This window comes from Myotis myotis, unplaced genomic scaffold (genome assembly GCF_014108235.1).
Source record: "Myotis myotis isolate mMyoMyo1 unplaced genomic scaffold, mMyoMyo1.p scaffold_m19_p_47, whole genome shotgun sequence".
NCBI lineage: Eukaryota > Metazoa > Chordata > Mammalia > Chiroptera > Vespertilionidae > Myotis > Myotis myotis.
Genome location: NW_023416354.1, coordinates 1,100,724 through 1,107,325, shown reverse-complemented (window position 1 = coordinate 1,107,325; position 6,602 = coordinate 1,100,724). Strand labels below are relative to the sequence as shown.

Below are 6,602 nucleotides of genomic sequence, written 5' to 3'. Positions count from 1 at the left end.
CTTCAAACTGTCCGTGCCCAGGCCGGAGCTGCGTATGAAGAAAGGATGTTTAAATATTTAAATGAGCTCGGTGACAGCAGCATGGCCCCTACAGGGTCTCCGCAGTTGTATTTGCGCCCCGTGCTCTGCTAGTCGCTGCTAACAATTCCGCCTGTGGCCACCCTTTCCGCAGAAGTGGGGTGCGCGTGCGACGCCGGAGCCCAGGTTGAGACACACACTGATCCCCAAAGGGCTGCTCTGCTCCGCACGTCTCTGGGACTTTTCCACTGGAGCTGCTTTCAGGGCGGATCTAGAATCCGAACTTGATCATCACACTTTGTTTAGCATCTCTAACCTGGTCACCCATAAACTTAGTTCTCAGTTAACTTCTCTCTCTCTCTCTTTTTTCAAAAATAAAATCTACCTAAAAAAAACAAAACAAAACATACCCCAGACATGGGTGCGCGGCCCAGCGCTAAGGCGGGTACAGAGGTTGTGCCACAGACGCTGAGCAGCTCCGAGAAGGGCTTTCCCAACACCCCGAGTGGCAACATCTCTGTGGGGAAAGGCGCCCCTGCCCGGAGTGGGGCGCCACGCTGCTCATTGTTTCACAGGCCTGCTTTTCTTTTTAAAACATTTTTATTGATTTTAGAGAGGGAGGGAGAGGGAGATAGAAACATCCATGATGAGAAAGAATCATTGATTGGCTGCCTCCTGCACGCCCCCCACTGGGGATGGAGCCTGCGACCCGGGCCTGTGCCCTGGACCAGAATCAAGCCCGGGACCCTTCAGTCCTCAGGCGGACACCCTATCCACTGAGCCAAACCAGCGCGGGCTCCCAGACCTGCTTTTCATTTCATCCCTGAAGCAGCCACACCAGCAAGTACTGCACCGTCATCTTATGCAACAGGAGGTCCAGAAGAGCGAAGTCGCTTGCCCAGGGCCATAAAACTGATACACAGCCAGCGGAGACGGTAGGAACCTCTGGCTTCACGCTGTGCCGTGCCGCTTCCGATGGAATAAGCACACCGCTTCCCCACGACAACAACGTTATCCGACGGCACGATTACGATAGGATCCCATCAACACGCCCATAACCGTAGTGCCCTTTCCATTTCAGGGGCCTCCCCCACCGCGCCCTCTATCGACTTGTTCGGGGGAAAAATGAACAACCAGCCATGGAAACATGTCAGAGGTTTTGACAAGTATTGAACGTTCGAAGACATTTTTACTTAATGTAAAATGATAATGTCATTATGTGGTTTAAGTCTGCTCTCCTCCAGGTCAGCAGGCGGATGGCATTTCCTTCTCCTTCCGCCAGGGGTTCAGCTGAAGGCTACTGTGTACTTAGCAGCTGGGCCTTCCTTCATCGCTCTCAGCTGCAGACGGGGAGTGAGTTCTACTTATTTCTCCTTTAAATGCTCCTCCTTCGCCGCTGGGGCACCACAAGTTTTTATAGAGGGAGCAGACCTTTCTGCTACCTTCCACGGGGTTGGAAGCCTGCAGGTTTGAATTATTATTTTTTTTTTCAGTTGATCATCATAGCTAGGTTCTTTTGCCAGGTTCTGTCAGGTTTGAATTATTTAAGAAAAAAACATTTCCACTTGTCCTGCCCAACACATTGATCAATGCCCACTTAAGCGATGTGATCATCTCCTCCCGTTGTGTAAGGCCTCCTCTCTCCCTTCAGGTGACGAAGCGAGTCTGCAATCTTCCTTCCTTTAATTGGATAATTTCCAGGCTCGTCTCATCCTTCCCGTTTTTACAACTTCACACGATCATTTTTCTGCCGTGCACAGGGCAAAGGGTTTCAGGGTTGGAGTCATTTCGTGGCGCGCATGTCTCTAGTCTAGAACCTTCCACCTATCTGCACACGCTGGCGCGGGGCAGCCCTTTATGGACGCGGGTGTTCCAGACAGACTGGCACCTTTTTCTGCTTGCAGGCTTGCTTTTCCTTCTTCCCGGGTTGACCTGCCTGTGTCCTTCACACATCATTTTAGCTCAGAGGTTTTGTTCTGTCGCCTCGGGACCCGGGTGGCACTTCTGGTGACGGGATCACCTAATATTGTAAACACAGCCACTGTTTATCAAGCACTGAGCAAGCGCTGTGTCTGCAGCCTTAGGTATGCCATACAAACCACACCCAGCCTTCCCCCCTGCCCTTCACAACACATCGCTGTCCCCTAGCAACCTGTCACTTCCAGGCCTAGCACAGTGCCTGGCCCGTGGCAGGTGCTCAAGAACGAGGAGCCGTTATGGTTATGAAAACAAGCACAGGACTTACTCCTGCTTGACCCCTGGCGCCTGGCACAGGCTCTGGCACATCAGCGGTTGAGCGTCGACCTGTGAACCAGTTCGATTTCCAGTCAGGGCACAGGCCCGGGTTGCAGGTTCGATCCCCGGTTGGGGTGTGTGTGACGTTTCTCTCTCCTCTCCTCTCTCTCTGAGAATCAATTTTTAAAACTAAAAAAAAAAAAAATGTTTTAAACCAACCAAATGCACTACTAATATAATGTGAACAATAATGAAACCCTCCTATTCCCTGGTTTTTCAGTAAGATCGCATTTCTTGACTTTCACTTATTTACACACCAAACTGTCTTGGATTGCCCTGTGGTCCGCTTATGGTTCTTTGGGCGTAACATCCCTGTTTTGGGGGTTCGTAGTAAAGCGACATCCTGGCTCAGCTCCCCGTCTGAGGACTTCCTTCTACAACACTCCCACCAAGTGGCCACTCGGACGGCACTGGGACGCCCAGATTGAGAGCTCACCGCCTGCAGAGGCAGTGCGATTCCATCTTTCGATCGCTTGCTGGAAATCACTGCGTTGGGCTGAAATACGCCTGACTTCTGTCCACTGACTCCAGCTCCCCTCCTTAGGGCCCCGTGGGACACACACAAACCCCTGATGCACGACCCCTTCCCATATCCGATTGCACAGGGGCCGCCTCCGTCCTGGTGGCTGGAATAGGGCTCTAGGAGGCCTTTAAAGGGCTGACTGCGTGCAGGGAGCAGGTGGTGCGTCGGCAGGCAGGCCGCCCAGCACAGAGGAGCTGCTCCGAGGAGTGGCGTCTGCTGAGAGGCCCCTGTGCAGAAATGGCTGCTGGGCTCCGCTTTTAAAAAATCTTCTTAGATTTTGTTTTTAAATAAGAGAACATTTATTTGGTAAACCTAGGAAACAAGTTCTAGACAGCTCTCTTAGGGCTTGGGAAGGAGGAAGGTGATGGCAATGTGCTTGCGGGGCAGGGGAGGGGCCAGGGAAAGGGCAAAGGCTTGGGCGGCTCCCGGGAGGGAGGACAGGCTCCCGGGAGGACTGACAAACTTGGGTCTCAGTCCTAAGGGCTTTAAGGTGGAGATTTTAGGGAAGGTCCCAGGGGAAGATCTCAGCAGAAGGCCCAGCAGCTTCCCAGGTGTGTCCTTTCAAGGTTGTGGTCTCCACGGATTGATGGGCCGGCACCAGGGCGGGGTCATTATTCCCTGCAGCTGGTCCTGGCCTCCGCTGTGGCTGGTTTTGTTGCTTTTTCTGGGCCTGGAGCTGAAATACAACTGAGGCCTCGATGTTATCTCTCGGGAGGAAAGGCCAGGGCGTCCAAACCCCACGACCGGCCATGTTCTAGGGGAGGAGGCTCACCCTGGGGGCGAGGTCCCACCCGGGGCTTTCCACCGCGGTGACCTCCTGCAGCTGGCCCAGCGTCCTCGCTCTGTTCATGTCGAACTGCCCACCACGTCCCCCCTTAAGGATCTTGGCTCTGAAATCTGTCAGAGAAAAGGGGCTCAGGGGCTGCCTGTAGCTGCTTTCCTTCAGAGCCAAGAGATCCTCGCTCTCTGTCAGAGGGACGATGAGGCCTGGGCACGGGAGGTGGCCGTGGTGCCAGAGGTGGTACTCTCTGAGTGCAAGCAGAGCTTGTAACCTGGCGGAGACAAACTGTTATAAATGTTCGTATTATCAGGGCAAAAGCTAGAACAGTGAGAATTATGACAAATGGTCTGGTGGAAGGAAAAAGATATTTTAGTTCTAATTCCAAATCTAAGGACGGGAGAAGAATGAACACATTCGTTTGGAGGGTTGAAGTCAAATGTTTAAGAAAATTAGGAAAATTCAGGATTTAGTTCAATTCATAGGTGAAAAATAAAACTTCGAAGACAATTAATTAAAGTCTTATATTCACAACTGTATTACGGTCTCCTAGAGGCCCAGTGCATGGATTCGTGCACATTAAAGGGACATTAATTAGAAGGTGGCCAAAGGGGCGGAACGGCACCTTCCGAGCTGGGAAACAGCCGGCAGAGAAGCAAGTTAACCCAGAAATTGGGCCTTTAGACAGGTGACTTGGAAATTGGGTCACCGCAGACCTTTTCTCCCCGGACCACACTGGCTCCTACATTCTCATTTCCAGCAAGTGTCATGTTTAATTTGGAAATGCGACAGATTCTGAGAGCCTTTCCCCCAAGTTCACAGGGTTCCTGGGAGGATTAAACGGGACAAGGAAGAGGCAAAAGCCTTGGTGACCTGTGCAATGCCACCAAGGGCGTCGGCAGCCCCTCGGGCTCAGGAGAGAAACGAGGACGGGGGACCCCCAGGCTGCGGCCCCGGCGAGCACTGCTCACCCAACGATGAGCATACATCTCAGACCTTCACGTGCTGATGGGCAGAGCCCACCGCACCTTCTGCCCCTCGCATCCATCCCCGGAGGATGAAAACGGACACGCTGACACACGACGTAGAAACAGACACGGACACTTGTCTAACAAGTGAGCTCTTCCCGTGAAACCAGCTTCCATCATGAAACTCTTTTGTTACGGATGAGGGTCAATAGAGGGATTTTTATGTGACTAGAATTCAGTGGTTCTCAGCCTTCTGGCCCTTTAAATACAGCTCCTCATGCTGTGACCCAACCATAACATTATTTTCGTTGCTACTTCATAACTGTAATGCTGCTACCGTTATGAATCATCATGTAAATACCTGATATGCAGGATGGTCTTAGGCGACCCCTGTGAAAGGGTCGTTCGACCGCCAAAGGGGTCGCGACCCACAGGTTGAGAACCGCTGGACTAGATGCTCAGAACCTGTTATAGCTAAATCGCCCCCGGGGCACTGACCGTCTTCCCAGCTCCCTCCCCTCCCCTCTCCCTCCCCTCCCCTCCCCTCCCCTCTCCTTCCCCTCCCCTCCCCTCCCCTCCCCTCTCCTTCCCCTCCCCTCCCCTCCCCTCTCCTCCCCTCCTTTCTTACGACAGGACAACAGATCCTGCTAGAACCCAGAAGACACTGCAGATTTCCTGACTCCGGGTTTCTAAGGCTCTTCCTTTAAAAAAAAAAAAAAAAATATATATATATATATATATTTGATTTTTTACAGAGAGGAAGGGAGAGGGATAGAGAGTTAGAAACATCATGAGAGAGAAACATCGATCCGCTGCCTCCTGCACACTCCCTACTGGGGATGTGCCCGCAACCCAGGCACATGCCCTTGACCAGAGTCGAACCCGGGACCCTTCAGTCCGCAGGCTGACGCTCTATCCACTGAGCCAAACCGGCCAGGGCTAAGGCTTTTTTTAAAAATAAAATAATTTCTAATAAGCTATTGCAAACATAAAGGAAAGCCGAAGAACAGACACCCAGATGTTTAAAGGTTCGTGTCCTCTGCTTAGAGACTTTTTAAAATATGATGTGTCAGCACAGGATGCCCATTCCTGAAATCAATCAAAATGTATTTTAAAAAATAAACTAAAACGGTCGCCACAGAAGGATCTAGCGAAGTGTCCTATTCAGAGTGAACAGGAACCGGGGCAAATACAACCACCTTCCTGTGACTTTCTCCGTCCTTCTCGGGTAGGTGGTTCCTGCTCGCGGAACCCTGGTGACAGCGCCGCGCAGGCCCCGCCCCCGACGGCCCCGCCCACGGACGGCCCCGCCCACGGACGGCCCGGCCACCCGACGCCCCGCCACCCGACGGCCCGCCACCCGACGGCAGGGAGAGGTGAGGGAGCCATTGAACTAGTGATGAGGTTCCACTTCCGGCCAAGTTCAGCTCCCAGGTCGCCACCTAATGACTCTGCCCTGATCCCGGCAGAGCCAGTTCCTCCGACAGCCTCGCCCTGAGGGCCACGGCCCCGCGGACACCGGCGGATCCGACCCCGGTCCCGCCCGGAGCTCAGGAGCAGGTGCACCATAGGGGCTGGTAGTGCTCGAATGGAGGCGTTCACAAAGGGCTCGCGGAGCCACCTTCCCCGTCGCGGTGGGGAGCGGCCCTTCCGCCCTTCACCTCAGACCCGCGCGCAGCCCGCCTCACCTCCTCTCCAGGTGGCCCGTCCCGCCCCGACACCTCGGGGCAGGTGAGAGGCGGAACCGGAAGGCGAGCGAGAGCCCGAGGGCGAGGGGACCGGACCGCAAGCCTCCCACGGCTGAGGGGGCGTGGCCTGGCGCGTGCCTGAGGAGGCGCGAAGGGCAGGAGGCGTGTCCCATGGTGGGGGGGCGTGTCCGGCGAGTGCAGCAAGAAGGGAGGGGCGGGGCCACCCGCGAAGCTCTGGAGCGCTGATTGGCTGCGCGCTGCGAAGGCGTGAGGAGGGGCGTGTCCAGGCGCGTGCCCAAGGACGCGCGAAGGGTAGAGGGGGCGTGTCCCGC

General features: G+C 54.3%; 1 long non-coding RNA gene across 4 annotated transcripts; it reads right to left on the bottom strand.

Annotated features, from left to right (window-relative positions):
• Window positions 1-690: 690 nt before the first annotated feature.
• Window positions 691-6,391, bottom strand: LOC118655526. 4 transcript variants are annotated; one of them, XR_004967287.1, is made up of 5 exons: window positions 6,271-6,391; window positions 5,211-5,283; window positions 3,609-3,888; window positions 2,264-3,523; window positions 691-2,038 (listed from the first exon to the last, which is right to left on the bottom strand). It is a non-coding gene; the product is annotated as an uncharacterized LOC118655526 (long non-coding RNA). The 4 variants fall into 4 exon arrangements; XR_004967286.1 differs by lacking the exon at window positions 5,211-5,283 and having other exon boundaries at window positions 2,264-2,442; window positions 2,750-3,523; XR_004967288.1 differs by lacking the exon at window positions 5,211-5,283 and having other exon boundaries at window positions 3,609-3,902.
• Between the last annotated feature and the right edge of the window lie 211 nt (window positions 6,392-6,602).